The 22,888-nt window shown below is 33.1% G+C and overlaps 1 long non-coding RNA gene across 1 annotated transcript in view; it reads right to left on the reverse strand.

Annotated features, from left to right (window-relative positions):
* Nucleotides 1-2,648: 2,648 nt before the first annotated feature.
* The window catches only part of LOC142318155 (uncharacterized), a 74,267-nt gene continuing 54,027 nt past the window's right edge, over nucleotides 2,649-22,888 (reverse strand). The window contains exon 2 of the long non-coding RNA XR_012754835.1: nucleotides 2,649-3,067. This is a non-coding gene — a long non-coding RNA (uncharacterized LOC142318155). The remainder of the gene's footprint in view (nucleotides 3,068-22,888) is intronic.

Raw genomic sequence — 22,888 nt, forward strand, 5'->3', positions numbered from 1 at the left:
GCAAGGGCACAGGGGACGCGCTTCTTAGGGTCATGGATGTGGCTTCATCCAGCGAGTGTAAATATATGGCTATATGGCTTTAAGTGCGGAGGAAACCACTATGATGTTCTTGAAGGTTTGTCTAGCCGCAACTCGTCATCCGCGTGTTATGATGGACCTTCTTCCAATTAGATATGTTACCGTTCAGAAATATCTGGGTGTTATCCTAGATGAGATACTTCAATTCAAGGAGCACTTCCAATTTGTAGCGAAGAAGGCCATCAATGCCTTCTTCGGCGTCCGTAGTCATCCATCCCGATTGGGGGTTGAATTATCGTACCATGCGTATTCTTTACAAAGGTGTCTGTAAGGCCATAATGCTGTATGCTGCGCCCGTCTTGGCTCATCGTTTACAACTCCAATATTATAGGGATATTCTTTTGCGAGCCGAGCGTCAGAAGACGCTGGGCAACTAACAATTGTTAGATGGGAAATCTAACAATATAGCTATTGTCGGTGGCTAGAAGAACTGTCTCAGGAGAGGCAGTCACTGTGATCGCAGGCATGAAACCTATAGACATTTTAGCTACAGAACTTAGCAACCGTTATCTTTCCAAGAAGCTAGGCCATCTTAGTTCAGGACTATGCGAGAAATTAAAGACCAAGGTTTTGACTTGGCAAGCTAGGTGGAACGATTCTTCTACTGGTCGATACACGCATGGTATTTAACCAAATGTTAGGGAGTTGCGAGCAGTTAGTTGGGTTTCTCCCGATCGGCATATAACTCAATTCCTTTCGGCAAATGGTGCCTTTAGGAATAGTTTAGCTTGGTTTGGTTGGGTTGACTCCGGTTTGTGTCCGGACTGTAGGGTCGATGATACTGTGGACCATGTCCTGTATGTCTGTCCCTGGTCGAAGCTGAACGTACCAGAGTTGTTAGGGAACTTGAGAGAGTTAATTCCTTTTTTGATCTGCAGGTCAACTGGAAGACTCGCAGAGACTGGGTTATCGTTGCTGGCTTCCTTCGCTTCCTCGCCCTGCGCAGGACGGCCGAAGGGATCCAGTAGGTAGTAGAGTAGGAACCTGGGTGGCTAGGGACTGCCTGGATAGTTTTTAGGTGGCATGATGTGTTTTAATTTGCCTCGAATTTCGAGACATTTACAGAATTGGCTCAATAAAGTAGAACTAGGCGCGAGGTTTGTGCTTCCGCGAACTCGGTTAGCTAGTTCAGAGGGAAACGATGTAGGACATTCAAGATGTCCGGGCGAAGCCTACAGCGAGGGCAAAAGCTGCGTTAATAAATCGCCGATGTAAATGTCTACTGAGGCATTTACATCGGTGGCATGCATCCAAACGAGGGCAGGCTTATTACTACAAGATGTAAAAAGTCAGAGGACGATAGGCGACTCCCGTTAAAACCCATCAGGGCTAGAAACGGAGGGGGGGATGGTGACCGGATCGTTACTAAGCGGGTGTCTTCACCTACGGGGTTGGGATGTGCCAATGTGGCGGGGCCTCATCTTCCTGAAAAATGAACTCTTCAGAATCTTTATTTAGTTGTGAAGAAAGCCAGTCTTCCAGTATTTCCATAAAGATGATCTGTTACTGTTTCCTTCAAAAAGTATAGGTTGATAAATTTTTTTAAACGAAACCGCACAAAAAAACATTTAGTTTTGGTGAATTTCACTTCTGCTGTTCAATTTGGTGCAGATTCGTAAGTCTCCATATCCAACCATTGTGACGTAAAAAAACTTTACCGCTTAAATGAAAATATAATTATAATACATTGGCTACGTCGTGGAGTAGTTCCATGAACGATCGGGGAGCTTCTTTTCCTCTGTAAAGGATAAAGTGATGGGATCACGTTTCAGACGACCTCCGGCATGGAGGGAAGGACTACGGAATAAGCACAATACCTCGTGGGAATCTGCTGCTTCGTTCATACTGTTGACAAAATTTTGGGGTAGGAATAGCATGTTACAAATGGTTTTAAGATACACTCAAAATCGGCGTACCTGACAATAAATACTAGTAAAATATGATGATAATTTTTTAATTGCAGTACGGGTTGAGAGCAGTCTTCCTGCAGTTCGGGGAGAACGACTTTAGCGGGAGAGTTCCTGTTGCAACTTTCCATGTATTCCGCCATCTTTCTGTGCACAGTCTTTTGTCGTTTTTGTATTAGATGAAATATCTTCTGCAGATTTTTATTCTACTGTAATATGTCATCAACTACGATCGAATCAACCTTTAAAACGGAAATATAACAAAAATGATGGCAGTCGCCGTCGACCAGCAGCAAAAGATCTAAGTGATCGTGTTTTTCAGCAGAAAAGACCTTGATGGGAACGATGTTTTCGTTCTCATTTGTCGAGAAAGCTTTACGGAAACGTCGTTAGCTTTTCTAATTTGTAAACATCGCTCAAAAGTGTTGGCAATTTAGGAAAGCGAAATTGTGTTTTTAACAGGGTATCGTATCGCTTAACTATACGATCACGATTTCGGCCTTGCATGTATTTGCACAAAATCTCCCTTAGGAAACAAAAATCGTCAACGATTTTTTTCGTTTGTTCGTTCGTTCAAAAGGCGTGTTTCTCTGAAACGGATCTATGGAAAGGAATGAAACATGATCGTTTAAGAGGTCGAAAACGGTTTATAAGAATCAAGACCTTGTCTATGCTCAGAAGCGTCCAATTAGTCTGCATCCCCTCGAAATTAGATTCTTCTTGGAGTAGTGACTCGAACGCTTCTTCTATCAAGTGACCGATATCGTGCACGTTGATGACTGCGATGGTTCTGGTTTTGAAGTAAACGTCTCTATACTCATCAAACAATGGCTTTTTGTATGAAAGCACTATAAAGATGCCGTATTTTATAGAACCCTAACAATCAATCGATTGGGACAGTAATGACCTGATTTCCCTCTTCACATACTCTAAAAGTGGTCCTACGTCCTTGTTTGCTTAATTGTCAATCTTGTAGTAATATGTGACCTAGTTGCAATTGATGCGTTTTCAACAAGGGTGAATCAGCCGACTTGATCGCAGAGAGTTCAATCTTCTTGTAACGGTTTTACCCGTACATTATCCTGCAACAACAACAAACATGAATTAAATAATGATCAGCTGCCAGCCTAAATACTGCAACCAAACAACTTAGGCTCTTACGAAACGTTTTAATTAAGAAATAACTAACGGACGTTTTTTTAAAATTTTGTTTTAACGAAGACGGTCTACATGGTGTATTAGACTAGCAGTTATGATGGGGAAGAAAATGTGGTAGGCATAAATCGATTGTGGTTAATACCAAATGAAGACTCATGTAACTTCCAGATAAAGAATGACAAAATTGGTCAAAGTTGACTGTTTAAGTAAATCTACCACTGGCTACCAGAAGAACACTTGTGCGACTTACTCTCACAAAATCCAATTTCAAGAAGGAAGAAATCACCAAAAGTATTAAAATGACGAGAGCGAACGCTGCTTTATCAGATTACGTACACTCGTGAGACCTTCAAAAATATACTGAAGAAATGGTAAAAATTGTCTGCATTTATAGTTATAAAAGCAGATGACCTTTCATCATAAATACAATGATATGGTAACTACTGGATGAAATTTTTCTCTTTTTTAAGATATTATCTTACAAAATGGATGGGATTTTTCCTTTTTTATGATATTATCGTACAAACTGGATTTCTTAGAAAAAAGTATGAACTTGAGGGTCCGATGTGTATAGACGATAGGTTGACCAGATGCGAGTGGGAGATAACTCTGACAATTCTTAAAAAACAGTATGTGTGTAAGCGTTTCCTGTTCAAGTCAACTGAATCCGCATGAAAATTCTTAGAAAATATGTTGTTAATAAGTATATTTCGACTGGATGGGACTGATTGTTAATCCTAATATAAATATTCGTTCTTAACCGTAGGCTGGATACAAACTACTAGTTTTTGTGACCCGTGAGAAGCATGACTAGTTTATACATAGTAATAATTAGTTGATGCTCATTACCAAGCCGTTTTAATTTTCAAAATCGGTCATGATTTTCCGGAGATAACAAATGATTTTCGAATAACCGTGATCTGGTAGACCGAGACATGTATCAGATACACATACATGAAAAACATGCCTTCAACCTTCTAGCAAATACCCGTTTGAATTTTGAAAATCGGACGAATAATTATATTATATAATTATTATATAATAAGAAGACATTATATGTGCACCCTCCGAACTTGCTCTCCCAAACAAGCGCTGTATGGTCGCCCCTATGGTGCCAGTCGATAGCAGGTAATGAGAACAGATCTCTTCCGTTAGGAAATTCAAAAGTTTTCCAAAACGCTAGAAACGATCGTTTTCGAGATATTTGGGATTTTATCCAAAATTCGGATTCAGAATATTTTATTCAAATGACCATAAATATATCCGTTTATTTAATTAAACACATACTGTATCACGTATGCACGTACATGCACAAGCATACCCCAGGATTATATCATTCTACTCTTTACCCCGTCGCACTGCAGCCATTAGTTGTCCAGATATACGTGAAGTCAGTTCCATAAGCTTCGTGGTCTAATCTCCCACGGGATTACGTTGGGTGGATTGAACATTGGTTTGTCTTGCCTCATTTAGCCTCGCGTAGGGATTCACACATGCTGCACCTCACTCGGTGGTGACGGATTACTTTGAACTTGTATTATAATACCTGTTTCTTTACTACTCGCATTATTAATTATAAAATACGTTTTTTATGTCTTAAAACTTACACAGATTGAAGTCGAAGGCAATTTTTTTTTGTAATTAAAAGTCTGCAATTTGTTTCCCCGAAAATATGAATTGATGTATTGAATATATATAATTAACCTGAAAGAGAGAAATTCCAACAGAAATTAACTTCTCTATATTTTGTTTTATTCTGGCAAGGTACTCTGTAACAACTTCCGATGGGTGGTAAAGAATAGTTTTTTGTAGCGTGTGAAAAAATGACATGCAACACCGGGATTCAAACCCAGAATTTCCGAATGAAACGAAGAAAACTTCTACTCTACCACGGAAGTCAGTGGAGGCGAATTAATAAAGAAAGAAAGAAAGAAATAGTTAATTTTTTTTACACTATATATAAATTTATCTACACATTCTGTTAATATTAACTTGGCAGGTTGATAATTGAAAATGATCTATTTATTAATAATTGCTTTCTCAAAGAGTAAATTAGGCTAAACGAACGTAAAATAAATACACAATGGAATTACTGTGGTATTTCCCATTGTCTCACTATTCTTTATTTATCTTTTTTTCTTTTATGATTTTTAAAAGAAATATCATTCGGATGTGTTTTAATTATACGATGATTAAGATAAAGAATTAAATATAAAATCTGCCAGAGATTTTGTGGAATAAAAGAATAGTAAATAATAATAAAATAAAAAAAACATGCGTATTTTACAATTTCATAAAATAAAATTAAATGAATTTTTTTTTTTTAATAGTGTCATTAAATAAATCCACAGCGGATTACGAGTATTTCGGGTTGAGTTTCATTTCAAGGATTACTTTCCTTGATTATTATTATTATTATTATAATCTGTATGGTGGAACAAGATTATATGGAAACTGAAATAGATGATGTAGAGTGTAGCGTCTATTCAATCAGAATCAAAATCCAAGTTCATCGCTTTTCTAGTACGGGTCGCTTGAGCGCATTTTAAAATTGAAATGGAAAGGGAGTATTTCTACCCTCCATCCGACTTTATCTGGAAAAAGCCATTGTTCTCTACAATTCCATATATTCAATTTTTTTTTAAATAAAAAATCGTGTATACAGTACAATAACGAAACCGAGAAATTTATTTATAAATTGAAAATTTTTGAAATATTTTTCACTGAATAGAAGCAATAGCTCAATAGCTGAAGTTCATTTCTATAAATATAATAACAGTAGAAACATTTTAATATTACACAATAAAAGTTAATAATTTTTATGATGAAAAAATTATTGGAATTTCACCCTCTTACATTCCATTCTGTATCACCCCTCATCAACTAGTATTAAATATGTTGTATATTAGTACTGTTTAAAGTGAAAACGACAAGGAATCCGATAATTAATGAGTTTTAATTACGAAACATTAAAAATATCTATATATTTTTTCCATTAACATATATTTGTTATAAATTTTTTTCTGATTTTCCTCCATTCACTGTTTATTTGCGCTTTATAATGCATAGAAATCCAACTACAATATTGTTTTTCAAATATTTAACCTTTTTATAGGGGTTAACAAGAAAGTAATTTTGGTTTTCACAAATAGATAGTTGTATGTTTGTTTTTGTCAATGTTATGATATTTTTTTGAAATTTGATAAATGTCACTATTAGAATAAGTTAGAAGCAAATTGTTCGTAATTTTGTTTACACCTGCTAGTTTATGGTCAATTTTAACGAGTGCAAAAACGGACATTTTTTACATATTTTAACATTTTATTTCCGTACATGTCAGAAACCTGTTAAAATTTACAAAGAATTATGGTATAGATTTCCAAACAGAACGCCCGTGCTAGAATCTGTTTTTTTTTGGTCTGGAATTTTTTCACTCAAAGATGACAAACGTTCTGGTTCACCAATTGTAGATGATGATGACCAAATCAAACCCATAATTCAATCGGATCGTCATATAATTGTGAAAGAGATTGCAGATAGATTAAATATATCACACAACCCCACTGGAAATCACATCAAATATCTTGGACTCGTTAAGAAGCTTTGATATTTGGGTTCTGCATGAACTGAAAGAGATTCACTTAACACAACGAATTAATATTTGCGTCTAATTAAAATTTTCATCTCAAACACAACGAAGTCGATACTTTCGTGAAACGAATAATCACTGGTGATGAAATGTGGATTGTCTACAATGACATCAATCGAAAACGATCACGCTCCAAGCTTGATAAACCGACGCAAGTCACATCGAAAGGTGAATTGCATAAAAAACAAATCATCCCGTCAATTCGATTTAATTACAAAAGTGTTGTGTAGTTTGAGCTGCTTTCAATGAATCAAACGATCAGTTCAGATGTATACTGTCGACAACTAATGAAACTGGATGAAGCGATCAAAGAAATACTGCCAGAATTGGCGAGTTGCCAAGGAATCGTGTTCCACCAAGACAATATAAGGCCTCACACAACTTTGTTAGCTCGTGGACAATTATTGGAGCTTAGTTGGAAAGTGGTATCTCATCGCCGATATAATCCTGATCTTGCACCATCAGATTATCTTTTATTTCGGATTTGGTAAATTCCTTTGTATGATAATACTTTCTTTAATGATGGTAACATGAAATCGTATTTGGTTCATTTTATTCTGATAAGGACCAGAAGTTCTATGAGCATGGAATCATGATGTTACCAGCTAGATAACAAACTGTTATTAGACAAAATGGATACTGAAATTAAATATTTAATGATCATTATTTTTTATGCCCAATATTTCATTATTGTCAATTGACTGGTACTGATGAATTAATTGTTATGGTCAGATCTGTTTTACCCTATACTGGAAATTGTCTGTTTGTGACTATAATAGAAAAGATGGTAATTGTTAGATTTCCGGAAGTTAAATTTAATGAAATGTAAAAAAAAAAAATTGCTGGCATCATTCACTGTCTTCTTGTTAGGGTTTAGCTGGTTTTATTTGTGTTTATTATTTTGTGTGTTTTGATATTTTTATAGGTGTTCTCTTGTCTGAATATTTTTATATCTTTATTATTTCGTTGTAGTTTTATTACTTTGTTTGTCTAATTGTCTTCATATTAGGGTTTACTTGGTTTTGTTATTGTATTTGTCTTTTGCTTTTTTATTTCTTCGTGTTCAGTTGTGTTATTGTTGTCTTTGATTGTTCTTGTTTTCTCATTAGTGTTATCTAATTGTAGGTTTTATGTCTTTTGATTAATTTATTACTTTGCTTTTGATAAGTCTTCTATTATTGTGGTTTCATGCGTATCTAGTTCTCGTTGATTTTATGCGTTAAGCTCATTCTCCCCTCGGGTAGGTCGTACAACTCAATCGGTGTGGTCTTGTTTGAAACTGATAACTAATATTAGTTTACGGTTAGTGTCCATGTTAGGCTACGTACACCGATGTGAATGTCACTTGCGGCATTCGCATCAGTTGCATCTTGACAGCGGTCGGACTGAAATATGTCTTGAGGCTACTGAAGATGACCTCCGGTATAGCCCCAAGGGCTAGGTACGGAGGGGGTCAAGATGATAACAAAAACAAGCAAAATTAAAATATTTTTCTATTTAAACAGAGCATAATTCAACGAATTGGAAACTAGTAAAATTGGATGAATAAGTCAGAACGCCAATTAAGGTTGAACGCTAGATTTTCTTGGAGTGATGGAGTAGTCCTCATAATTTTTTGCTTTATCGTCATTTGCTGTAGACGGAACAAAAAGAGAACACCATTTACAATGTTTAGATATAATCTTGCAACTTACTAATAGGTAGGTTATTAATAGGTTATTAATAGGTAGGTTATATTGGCTGAGTGGAAGACCGATTGAGTGATTGATTATCCTTATTATTGTGTGGTGTAAAAACTCCCTTTTGCGATCTTTTCTGTAATTACACATCGCTAATAAAATTTCAGTTTTCAAGGATTTTTTATCTCCATTATTGTGGTAGAATTACGGTAAAATTAGTTACAAAAATTCTCATGGATGTAACTCGCCTACGAGTGTATCTGCTAATTATACGACATGACATCATTGTCATGTTAAAGTGAAGGCAGCGTCACCATGAACGTAATTTATTTGACCAAACTGTAAAACATGTAAATACTTCCAGGTCGCCGGAGGTCTGAAATTTATTTTTGACTATTATTTTCTAATAAGTTAAAAAAAAAATTAATTATACAAACAAATTAATGAAATAATTGTGTAATATATATATATATATATATATATACTAGCTCTACCTGCCACGCTTCGCTGTGGCACATTGTGGTTGCATGGATGAGAAATGAGAAACAAAACAAAGCATACGTTTCATAGAAGTTTAATTTTCAATACTTGTGGATATACAATATTTTTTGTTTTTCCACTGTCTGCGTAGATATAAAGACTATCTGGTTTGCCGACTCGGGAACACGCAACATACAGTTGCCCATGTGAAAAGCAATCCGCATCTAAACCACACAATTCTAAAGATTGACCTTGAGCTTTATTGATTGTGATTGCAAATGCCAATCGAATTGGGAATTGCAATCTTTTAAATTAAAATGGTGTATCGGTCGGGATTATGGGTATTCGAGGAATGAGGACATCTTCACCTTTGAAAGGCCCCATTAAAATCGTTGCTTCCACTACGTTATTCATCAACTTTTTAACTGCAAGTCGCGTGCCGTTGCAGAGTTTTGGCTGATTAATATTCCGCAACAGGATAATTGTTATTTTTTGATCGAACCGTTGCTAGAATCAATCTAATGAGGAATGTTTTCCCAGTTCCTCCTAGCACATCCAAGAAGAAGGTCCCCCCAACTCCGTCATTTTTCATTTGCATTATGCGATCATAAATGCCTTTCTGTTCACGCGTTAATTTGGGAATGTTTGATTGGACATATGACTGAAGATCACCAATGTTATAACTCTGTTCACGGCGTAAATCCACATCAAATGAAGCAATCGCAGCACGGGTGGGAGCTGGCATTCCCAATTGACTAAGAACTTTATTTGCAATAGCTAAGCAATTGTCTTCAATATTTATCAATGCTTCGTTGTAAATGCCTTCTGAAAATTCCATGGTCATATTGGCATTTTCTAGGCGTACTCTATGCAAAATATCCTCAGCCATATGCGATCTATATCTTTCCCATAACTGTGTAGGAGATGAATGGAAGCAAGCGGTCAATATAATTGCGAATAATGCGCGAATTTGGTTTGGATGTGCAGTGTTGCACGCGTCATTATTACATATATCCCACTGTTATTAATATATCCCACTGTTCATATTCTAATAAGTTCAGAGCTTGGTGAAAGGCGCAGCTCAATCACGACACGATCCCACAAAAGTACCTCGATTAAAGTGAATATTTAATTCAGATTGTATAATAATCTGAATCAGATGCAAGTGGATACGTTTTTTTTTCTGATAATAAACAATGTAATTGGGTAACAATGTGAAACAGGTATTGTTTCACATGTGACTGCGGTTGTCGTAAGTTAATATGGCGAGTGTTCCCCTCGCTTCCGGCAGATGGCGCGGTCACTGGTACACAGCTGACCGTTAAAAAAACTGTTTTCTCGCGGTCGCGGGTATGTGACTGATGCGAAAAATAGACAGAAACAATCTTTGATGCGGATTATATATTGTGCTAAAATTTGAGCTCGATCGGTGCAGAAAATTTTGAGTTTTTGAAGCGTACACGAACGAACTTAACATTTTTATATATAAAGATTTGTGGGATGCGAAAAACACATAATTTTTAAATGCTTACAAAAGCAGAGTAATGCTTACAAATTACAGAATTATCAAACGGCGTTGATTTCAGATGTTAATAAACTGCTAACGCAAGTAGAAGTTGTGCTGCTTCAGTGTACAACGTGATTCTCGAGTATGAATTTACTAATGAATTACGGTCTCCAAAGAAAATAAAACCCCGCAGGTCAATTGAGAAAAAGTTGAGATTTTTATAAAAACGCGATTCGTAAAAAAATTACACAAATTTGAATTATTTAGAAATAGTTTAACGGTGTATTATGTCCTTTGGAAGAGAATTCGGTTATTGTCTTCGACAACGCTTCTTATCATTAAACGAAAAGAGTTCCAGCCGTGTTATAGAAAAACAATGATATCAAAATGTGGCTTAGTTCAAAAGGAATAATTTTTGAAGAGGTTTAAGTTAATATTCAATCATTGCAAAGGGTTTCGCGTATTAAAAGTAATTATAGTCCGTATAAAATTGGTTTGACACACAACGCCATATTGGTAAGTCGTGTTTTTATTCGGCTCCTAACGAATATGTTTGCCGGCCTGCGTGGCGCGAGTGGTAACTTCTCGGACTTTAATACGGTGGTTCCGAGTTGGAATCCCAGTCAGGCATGACATTTTCATACGCTATAAATCATTTATATCATCATCTGAAGCAATGCATAAAGGTGGTTTTGGAGGTTAGAAAAAACAAAAAAAAAACGAATACTTAGTTGTGTGGTTTCAGTGTTACTATTTGTGAATTTTTTTTTTTAATAAAATACAGATATTTTAGCTGATAAATATAATTCAAAGAAATTTGTTACTTAATTAGTTGTGATTTTTTTAACATTGGCAACGGCCATTCGGGCTCTTTGTGATTGGTCGTTGTGTTTGACAGCGGCCATCTTACATTGATCTGATTGGTTTTCCTTTGCTTACATTTCCATCTGATTTATTAACCTCTTATTTAAAACTAAAAAAAAAAAAGAACTGTACAAATTAAGAATAGATAGATAGATTTATTATAAATAGATGAAAACAATCTTTGATGCGGGTTATATTTGCTGCTAAAATTTGAGCTCAATCGGTGCAGAACATTTTGAGTTTTTGAAGACGTACACAAACGAACTTAACATTTTTAAATATATAGATATAATGTAGGTTTGTTTTTTTAGTGTATTTGTTCAACAATTGATTTAAACGTTAGTTAAATTTCATTATATTATTTTTAATTAGTTTTCTTTTTTTTTGTAATTGTGGGTTTGTTTTCTTGGAAGTAGCTCAAGAAACACAACACCTTTGTAATCTCACCGAATTGATGTAATGACTTTTATTTGATGCAAATCAGCTTTCGATGTGACTTATGCTTTTTCATCACGCTTCGACCATAAACATGATGTTACAGTAGACGATCTATATTTCATCACCAATGATGATTCGTTTCAAACAGGGACGACTTCAATGGATTTGAGATGCTAATCCCTAATTTTGATTCGTTGTCAGGTGATTCTCTTCAATTGATGCGGAACCTAAATATCGAAGCTTCTTAACGAGTCTAAGACATTTGATGTGATTTTCGGTCGTTATGTATGACATATTTAACCTCTCTGCAATCTCTTCTACAGTTTTATATAACGATCCGATTCGATTATGGCTTTGACTTGGTTTTCATAATCTTCAGTAGGTCAGCCAGAACGTTGGTCATCTTCGCGTGAAAAATCTCCAGAACAGAATTTTTTAAACCAATTCTGTTAGGTAATCAACACCATAAAATTCATATATCACTTTGTGTAGGCCTCAGCAGGTTTCTTGCCTTTACGGAAATAGAAAAGTAAAATATGTCGAAAATGTTTGTTTTTGCAATCTTGCTAAAACTGACCATAAACTACCATGCAATCATACAAACAATTCTCTTCTAATATATGCTAAAAGTTATATCAAATGACAAAAGAAAAAAAACATTGACAGAAGTCCTTCAAAACTAACATAAAACTGAATAAAATTCCAATTCCATATTAATGAAAACTGAAATTTTATTCTTGCCAACCTCAATGTTGAATAGTAATTAATTTATTCTTTTAATCTATTATGAAATGATGAAAAACAATTATTATTATTTTTTTAACGTAATCTGATTGTTTTTTTCTTTTTACGTTACAAATTTGATATTATTTTTTTATTATCCAAAAAGTGGAAAAAATCTTGATGGAGGATTGGGTTAATTTCTGCCAGAATTATTGATGGTGACTAACAATTTTTGAATGTAGTAAATATTAGCACTAAAGTTATAAATACGTTATTTGTTAATTTAGGTACGTATTTAATTTTTAACGTTTTATAATCGTAACAATAGGAAATAATACACGTAAATAAAACGGCTAAATAAAATTTTATTTTTTTTTTGATTTTAGGTTATACAATATCTAAAATACAAAAATGATTTATATGGAATTATTTATTTGAACAATGCTAACACGATTATTTAACGTTGTTATTATTTCAATATAGTCAATTTTTTTTAAGACTATAAATAATGTTATTTTTCCGTAATTTTATTGATGAAAATATATAAATTAATAGTTTTGTTTTTGTCTTAGTAATAATAAGAATATAATTACAATAAAAAGAAAATTATTTACTCCCAGTTATTAGTCCATTCATTTCTTTAAACAAGTCGCATCCGGAGAATGAGAATCTTGACTTGTAAAGTTGCAGACTGATTACTGATTTAACTCTTCAAACCGGTCCTAATAAAGTGAATGAAGTAATTCTCTTGTCCATTCTTCTTCGTTATTAATTATAGTATATAATTTTAGGCTAACGTTAATTTTTTTTTTGGCAGAATGACTCGTATTATTCTATTTTAAGATTGCCGCATGAAAATAATATCGTTGATATGCCAACGACCATGAAGTTAAAATGGAAGTAAATCTGGTTTTGGTTTTGTTAATTTATTATTACAATTACAATTTTTTGGTCAATCTCCTTTTAATTTTTAAAACCACTAGCCAAACGTGTATACATTATTTTTTTTTTTTATTATCTTGATTTTAAAAAATAAACACAAGAACACATTTTATACGTCTGCTAAATGTGGGATTTATAAATAAATGATAATTTGTGGCTTCAAAATGTCTATGGAGAGCACTTCCTACGAAACAAATATGTACGAGTATTATTTAATAAATACTCGTATTTTATTGGGGTCGGCAAGAAAAGATTTCGGTTTTCAAAAATATTTATGTTTGATTGAAGGACGTCTGTCAATATTACGATTTTTTTTTTGGAAGTTGTCACTTTTAGCATAAGTTAAGCAAGTTTCGCACATAATTTTATTTACACCAATTAATTTGCAGTCAATTTATACAGGGGCGGGGGGAAACAAACATTTTTCAGGCAAAAACAAACATTTTTCACCTATTTCAGTTTTTTATCCCCGAAAAGGCAAGATAGCTGCTGAAGCTTTCAGATATGTAGTTTATGGTGTTAATTTCATAACAGAATTGGTTTAAAAATTCCGTTCTGGAGATATTTATTCAGATGACCAACGTTCTAGTCGACCTGTTGAAATCGATGAAGATCAGATCAAAGCCATAGTTGAATCGGATGGTCATATAACTGCGAGAGATTGCAAAGAGGTTAAATGTATCAAACACAACTGAAGATCAGATCACATCAAATACCTTATGCCTGATATTTGGGTTCCACATGAATTGAAAGAGATTCACTTACACAACGAATAAATATTTGTTATGTTCATTTCAAACGCAAAGAAGTCGACCCTTTCGTGAAATGAATTATCATCGCTGGTGATGAAAAATGGATCGTCTGAAATAATATCAATCGAAAACGATCACGACCCAGGCGTGATGAACCAGTACAAGCCACATCGAAAGCTGAATTGCATAAAAACAAATCATGCTATCAATTTAGTGAAATTACAAAGGTTTTGTGTATTTTGAGCAACATCCAAGAAATCAAACGACCTATTCAGCTGTTTGCTGTCAAAAACTAATGAAAATGGAGGATGCAAGCGAAGAAAAACGGCTAGAACTGGCAAATCGCAAAAAAATCGAGTTCTACAAAGACAAAGCAAGGCCTCATACATGTTTGGTCAAAATTTTAGTAAAATTTTTGGAACTTGGTCAGGAAGTGATATGTCATTTTTTCTATAGCCCAGATGCTGCAGCATAAGATAATAATCATATGTTTCAAAGTTGGCAAAACTCTTTGAGTGGTAAAAATTTCATTAATGATAATAACTTGAAATCGCACACTGTTTTTTGCTGATAAGGACAAGAAGTTTTATGACAGTGGAATCATGAAATCACCAGAAGGATGGTTAAAGGTTATTGGAAAGGATGGAAAATATTTAAATGATTAAAGTCCATTCTTCGTATAAAATAATTGTGTTTTATTTCACACTACTAAACCGAAATTTCCTTCTTGCCAACCCAACAGTTTAGAGTGATGTTAAAAACTTATTTAAACATGTCACCACTGTTTACGAATAATTAATTTAACAGAATTGTCAAAAATTTCTATAAAGATGCTAAACTTAAAATCAGTAGATTATGCATTTATTCAAATTATCATCATCTTCAATGATTTGTGATGAATATCTTAAAGTAAAACGTTGAAACCTTTAAATGTCGATCTTTTATTGACCAAAGTAAGATTATTTTGATAATTGATTGAGTAGCTACATATTTCATATTATTAAAGAAGTTTTATATAATTTTCAGATTATTTTTATTTTAAATAATCAATCTGAAGTAAGTGTCGAAATTTTTATGTGTTTAATAATGACATAAACTTCTTTCTTTAATTTAATAAAATTGATATAAATTTTTATTAGTTTCCCGGGATCATAGTTCTAGAGCTATGGTGCCAGAAGGATAACATGGTAATCATTAAAAAAAAAAAACTGGGTAGGGAGGGTTTTTTCGGTTCATGACTCAGGAACCCCAAAAAACAGAAAAAGGAGGTAATTTTCGTACGTGTGTACGTGTGATAGAATGTTTTAAGCTTAGTAACTTTTAACTGGCTAAACTGATTTTGATGAACTTTGGTACAGATTCGTATATATGGAACAATTTGTAGGTAAACGTTTGGGGTTGATATCTCCAGGGAATAGGGGTAAATATTTTTTTGGGGGTTAATTCTTTCAAAATTTTCCATACATAACTCCACTTTTTATTAAGCTCAATTACATGCCTACATGTTTATCTTACCATTTTAAACATTTTGTCCCCAAATTTTCTCCTTCCAACAAAATCAGAAAAACGAAAATTAAAACTTTTTATTTATTGCATATTTTAACTGATTTTTTAAGTTTTGCTAAGCAAAGTAGTAGTGTAAGTGGCCCCAAAATAATATTAAAAAAACCATTTTGGGGCAATGTTGTGGGTGGTAGAGCTGGCCAAACTTTTTAAATATAGAATTTTTGAGTTTTTAAAACTATTTTCATGTAACTTTGGTAAGATATAATAATTTGTTTTGTATTAATTTTATAAGAAGAAAAATTATTTTTGTTTTACATTCTTCATTTAAATTAGTTTCCTAGGGTAAGAATATTTTCGTAAAGAATATCTGTGTTAATGTATTATTAGTTTGTACCTCCAGAAAGAAGAACGAAGCTATTACTTAAGAAAAACCATTCTATACCTTTGATAAATTTACTTTCCTAATAGTTTAGTTTTAGTAATACTTTAAAAAATAAAAATAAATAAAATAACTGGCCTTATAAACGCAATCTTAAAATTGTTAATTAAACGCCAATCTCCGTGGCGGAGTGGAAGTCTCCGCCGAAGATTTGAATCCCGGTCAGACATGGCATTTTCCATACGCTACAAAATTCCATTTCTATATCATATCCCACGCAGAAGCTTCAAGCTCCCCCCCCAAAAAAAAATTAATGAGTATAAAATTACCACTTAAAGTATAGAAGATATATTTGCTTGTGTTTAATCAATAATAATTTATTATAAACAGAATTCAAAATATAGTCTTATTTATACAGAAAAATACTTATGTATGTTTAAACCTTTGACTACTAGATTTCAATTAAAAATTGTATTTACTCGTGTACTCGGCCCAGCTAATGTTCGAACTTGTGACGTCATGAGCAGACTGCGTATTACTACTCGGTCTGAAAAACATCAATTCCGCGTATCAAATCTAAGTATTACTTATCATATTGTTCGCGGTAATAACTATCATATTTACATTTACTAATTATAAACATTACGTAATTAATTTAATTTATAACCTTTATTTGCACTAAATTATTAATTTTTAATAATAAACAATAGCTTACTTGAAAAGTTTACTTATAGCAAGTTCACCATCCTCGCTATACGAATCATTATCACTGTCACTTTCATATTCACTTTCACTATCAGAGTCTACACGTATAATATAACATTCTGTCATTTTATCTATCAGTGGTTCCAGATTTTCATATTCTTTTTCAATATCTTATACTTTTTACAATAGGGTTTCCGGTCATCTTCATTCACGAAATTAATTTTCTTCGTAGATAAGTTTTCAACATTTGTGAAAGAAAATGTTGTTATGACTCGTCATATGCTTTTTTATGGCTGAACATACCATCTCAATCGGATTCAAACCAGGATGGTACGGTGGGAGTCTAAGAACATGATACTTTTTTTAAAAACTTCATCAAAGTGTTATTTTTGTACTTTAATTTATGTAACTTTACTAATTCATATAACTGTGGTTTCAGAATTTTTTAATTACACAAAATATGGGTTTTCTCCAGCCCATCAGTCATATCTTTTCTTCTGGAGTTAGAATTTGGCGCTTTATCAATATCTGTATTGTGATAAGGGTATTATCAACAACTTTTTACGACATTGGTGGAAGATTTCACGCACACATTTCATGAAATTGTCTATATTCTTGTTTCATGGTAGTCGCCACTTTTCCAACTGGCTTTCTCAGTTAGTAATGCGTTCCGAATAAAATCGATTTCTCCTCCAACATGAATTACTATTAAACGGTCACCTTTATTAATCGGCACATGTAGTCCCTCAATAATATCATCAGACCACAACTTTGTCGAACAATACAAACTTAAAACGTACGTCACATCCAAATAAACAATTGTAGCATTGCTTTGTCTGCACTTAGACAATGTCTGCAAATATTCAATTCTCTTCCACGCAATATCGGATTTCTCAATTAAAGAGTTCTGTTATTTTCAGTTTTACGCCATTTCAAACCTAACTCTTTCAAAATAACAGCTAAAGTTGATTCACTGCCTTTAAAATCAATAGATGACAGAAATTCTTACCTTATTTTTTTTTTAGTAGGTAATTCATTCTTCTTTGATAAAATTCATTAACTGTTCTTTTAACTACACCTAAATCAAAACTGTCAGTCTACTGACAGGTTTCAAACATCGTTTATAATTTTTCGGCGTGCTGAAAGAACGTGATTGAGATGTCGATTGAAGAATCATGTCTTTTTTCTCTTCTGAGTTTTTGAACCTGTGTTCTTGATATTCCATAAGCAGCAGTTCCTTCTTCGCATTTTTGAATGCCAATTATATGTTTGTCGTTAGTTAATTTACCTACTTTTAGAGCTTATTTTTTCATAAAACCATAAACATTATTGATAATTTTACGTGCTTGACTCCTTCTTTTTCCTGTTTTAGTCTCCGGTACTACCGTTCAGATAATACTTTAGAGGATGAATTAGGATGATTTGTATGAGTGTAAATGAAGTGTAGTCTTGTACAATCCTGAGATGTGCGGTTAATTGAAACCCAACCAGCAATGAACACCGGTATCCACGATATAATATTCAAATCCGTGTAAAAATAACTGACTTTACTAGGACTTGATCGGTGGAACTCTCGACTTCCAAATCAGCTGATTTGGGAAGACGCGTTCACCAATAAACCAACCCGGTGGGTTACGTGCTTGACTCCTGAGTTTTTTTTCTTAACTATGGATTTAAATTCTGCCATAAAAACCGCACTTATAACATACAAACAAAAATAAAACAAAAAAATATATATTACAAAAATTTACGAAAAACATTGAGTAATTATAAAATAATGACCACACAAAAATGCTATCCGAATACCTTCACTGAACATGATACATACCAGACTAAAGTTTATTTCTGTATAGACACATTGTATACTACGAATGACGGATCTAAATATAATTGTGCGAAAGACATCATTTCTAACTGCATATATAAATTTTTATAAGCCTGTACATAATACCAATCAGAGCACTGGTCATTGGTTAAGGAATTGTTATTGTTTACAAGATTGAGTCATTAAGCATTTTTATACATGTAATCAATTCAAGTGGAAAGAAACACAAAACATAAATGTATTTTTGGGCGCCCATATTATTTGTAGGTCGAAAAATGAAATAAAAATAACAATTACGCGCAAAAATAATATTTTGGAAAACAATAATATAATTAGATGTCAGCACTTAACGTCACAAGCTCCTAAATTCGTTGGGTCAACTATACTTGGATGAAATTTCAACGAAAATCAGTTGATTTCGACGTCGAGGTTTCTAAGGTCCAAATCCTAGTAAAGGAGGTTACTTTTATACGGATTTGAATACTTTCTTTCTTTTTCTGTTCAACCTCCGGAACCACCGTAAGGTATTACTTCAGAGGATGATATAAATGAATGAAAATGAAGTGTAACCTTGTACATTCTCAGGTCGACCATTATTTCTGAGATGTGTGGTTAATTGAAACTCAACATTCAAAGAACACCGGTATCCACGATCTAATAGTCAAATCCATTTAAAAGTAACTTAGAACTCTCGACTTCGAAATCAGTGATTTGCGATGACAAGCCATTAGACTAGCCTGGATTTGAATACCGGTGTTCTTTGGTGGTTGGGTTTCAGTCAACCTCACATTTCAGGCATCACATCTGAGGCTGTACAAGACTACATTTCATTTACATTCATACATATGATTCTCATTTACCCTGAGAAGTAATACCTTACAGTGGTTCCGGAGGCTAAACAGAAAAAGAAAATATGAAATTTCCTATGAATATTATGCCTTCTTTGACATAAACTAGAGGTTATTTTTTGAAACAAACTATATAACTTGTATATTATAGAAAATCTATTTATCCCATTAAAATCCCAATTTAAAAATTTGTCGTTTCTGTAGATTAAAATTCACAGATAGTTTATGATAATGCTATAAATTATTTTGTATATAAAAGTTATTACTACTGAATTTTTAATTAATATTTTTAACTAGTATAAAAGTTAAGAGATCTAAGGCCATTTCTTTTTAATAATAATTTTTTTCCTATTTCATATGGTTCATTTATAAAATGTGAGAATTTATTAGCTAAAATGAAACATTTGATTGTTCTCCTTTAGTAGGCAGTTTGCGTAAAATTACTTAGATTAACAGTGCTTTTGATAAATGAGAGTAAATAATTCATTCTTATAGTATTTTTCGTGCTATTTCAAATATGAAATCTGAATATTCCCAGAATCAGGCTTAGTGTTTTTGTAACTATCATTCTTATTTTCAGGTACTATCATGCAGGAATTCCATTAGTATAGCACATTTTGAACGTAAATACGTTCAAAAATATTTCCTCGGTCATGCGGCCAGTAACACATATCCAAGAGCTTCCGATTCTAGTACCACCAGATACATGGAATTTAGATGAAGATGAAATGAACCTCATTTAATTAATCAGTCAGAATTAGATGATTTGGTTTGTGATCTAAATTTATCAACGAATCAAGCAGAAATACTGGCATCAGACTGATTTTTTACAAACAAACGCTAAAATAAGTGCTTTCCATGACAGACAGTCAGAATTTGACATTTCTTCTTTCGGTAAGAAAACTTAGTATACTAGTATACTGTAATGATGTGGAATCTTTACTGGAAGCTTAGGGACTAATGCACCATCTTGACAAACGGCAACTTTTTATTGACTCGTCAAAGCATATTTTGAAAGCTAGTCTACTTCACATTGGAAATAAATACCCATTAATACAATTAGCATACGCTGTTCACATGAAGTAGTCTTATGAAACTTTCATTGAGCAGGATTCAGTCTGGGAAATATTTATGGCATATTTGTGGAGATCTGGAAGTAATAGCGCTTTTACTTGGACTGCAGTTTGGGTACACTAAGTTCTGTTGCTTTTTGTGCGAGTGGGACAGCAGAGATAGGAAAAACCATTACATAAAAGAGCAGTGACCAAAGAGAGAGGTACTGACTGTAGAAGAGAAGAATGTTGTTAGTCAAGCACTAATAAAACCAGAAAAATTTATCTTCCACCACTACATATTAAGCTAGGTTTATTCAAAAATTCTGTTAAAGCAATGGATCGTAATAATGCAAAGTTTCAGTTTCTAAAAAATAAATTCAATAATATAAGCGATGCTAAAATAAAGGATGTTATATTAGTTAGACCACAAATAAGAAAACTTACGAGTGATTCGGCGTTTGAAGAATGTTTGAATGACTTGGAGGTTGCTGCATGGAAATAATTTTAAAATGTAGTAAACAGTTTTCTTGGAAAACATAAGGCCAGTAACTACAGAGAACTTGTGAGTGAATCCCTTCAAAACTACATACAACTTTGGTGTAAAATTTCACTCAAAATCCATTTCTTACATTCACATTTGGATTTTTTGATCTTGAAAACGCTTTCACCAGGAGATATCTACAATGAAAACACAATACTAGGGAAAATGGAACCCGAAAATATTAGCTGATTATCTAAAGAGTGATCTACCTACAGCAAATTACAGCAGAAAATTCAAAAGAAATAGATTTAGGTGAGTACAAAATGCATGTAATTTATTGTCATATTACATTCACCATACAGTTTTTTTATATACATACAAACAAATTCAGCCGAGTAGAAAAATCTATCAACATCAGCATATAAAATACTATAAGAATCAGTATTCACTCTCATTTAACAAAAAAAAATTAAATTTTGTTGACCAGTGTTATTAAAATTAAAATTATACATTAATGAATAGCAAAAGAGAGAAAGAAAAAATAGACTATTTAAAAAAAAAATTTCTTAGCCAAAATTATTGTTTTAATCTAAAAAAATAATAAAAAGTAATGTTTAAATCATTTTTGAATTGTCATTTTATATAAATATAGCTTTACAAATCAGGAGAACAAAACTTACAGCAGTGACAATATTAATTAATAAAAAAAAATAAGGTGTATGTATTCCTATAAATGATAAGATAATGTTAATTAAACAACAGTAACAATGTTTTAGAAACGCCAATAATTTTTTAAACATGTGACGGATGCGTATGATGGTGTGTTGTACCACATATTTATAATGTAGATACTATATTTCTATAACATACTTTTACGTAAATATAACTTGTATGTAGGTTACCAATACATAATATCCGTTACACAGGAGTTGGCACGTCTTAGTTTAAAAATAAGGAACAAACTTGACGTAACGCTGGTAATTTAGAAATAACAATCTTATTATACAGCAGATACTCAGCTATATTAAATACAGTCAAACCTCCCTAAATCGAACCTCCTTAATTCGAATAACTCCCTAAATCGAATATTTACTTTGTCTCCTTGAAAATTTATCTTTAAATCAAAGTAAATCACCTCCTTTATTTGAAAATTTCAAGAACTTGATATATATATTATTTCTTTGATGAAAACGCTTTTTTTAAGCGTTTTCAATAAAGAATTACATACTGTACACATACATACTGTACACGATTGCCAGATAGCAGTAAATTCAGTTTGATAGTGTATAGTGATCGTTTGTGTGGACTGTGAATTTTATCCGGTACTGTATGCCTAATGTTAATTAACTTCCTACTTGTTTATTTCCATCGCCATTCACTGGATTAGTCGAAACTCTCTACAGAAAAGAAGTTGTGCGTACAATTGTAGCAGGTAATGAAGATAGCAGGAAAACATGTATAACTATGTTACAGGCTGCACGTTTCGCTGATAAAGCGTAGAGGAATGTCTGTCCAGAAACAATTGTTAATTGCGCTTCAAACGTGTGGATTTTTATCCGGAAAAAATCAAGATGAATTTGTAGACCCTTTCTCAATTTCAGAAGAAGAATGAAGTGTAATTTGTAAAAACTTTAACATTAGTATGGACGAAATTTTATTTGACTTGTTCGCACGTTTTGATGGGATATTGCAGTTAGTTTCACTTTAACCGATGATGATGTCATCGCTTCCGTATCACATTCAACTATTTATAAGGACTCCGATGATGAAGACGAAACGTGGGAAGTAGAAATTAAAATTCCAGCAAAAGACGCAAAATCGGTAATAAATAACCTTCGAACGTCCTTCGAAAGTTCAAACTTTAAAAGGTGGTGGTGTATTTAGTGAATTAGTGAAGATTGAATATTGCTTT

This window comes from Lycorma delicatula, chromosome 1 (assembly GCF_047948215.1).
Source record: "Lycorma delicatula isolate Av1 chromosome 1, ASM4794821v1, whole genome shotgun sequence".
Classification (NCBI taxonomy): domain Eukaryota; kingdom Metazoa; phylum Arthropoda; class Insecta; order Hemiptera; family Fulgoridae; genus Lycorma; species Lycorma delicatula.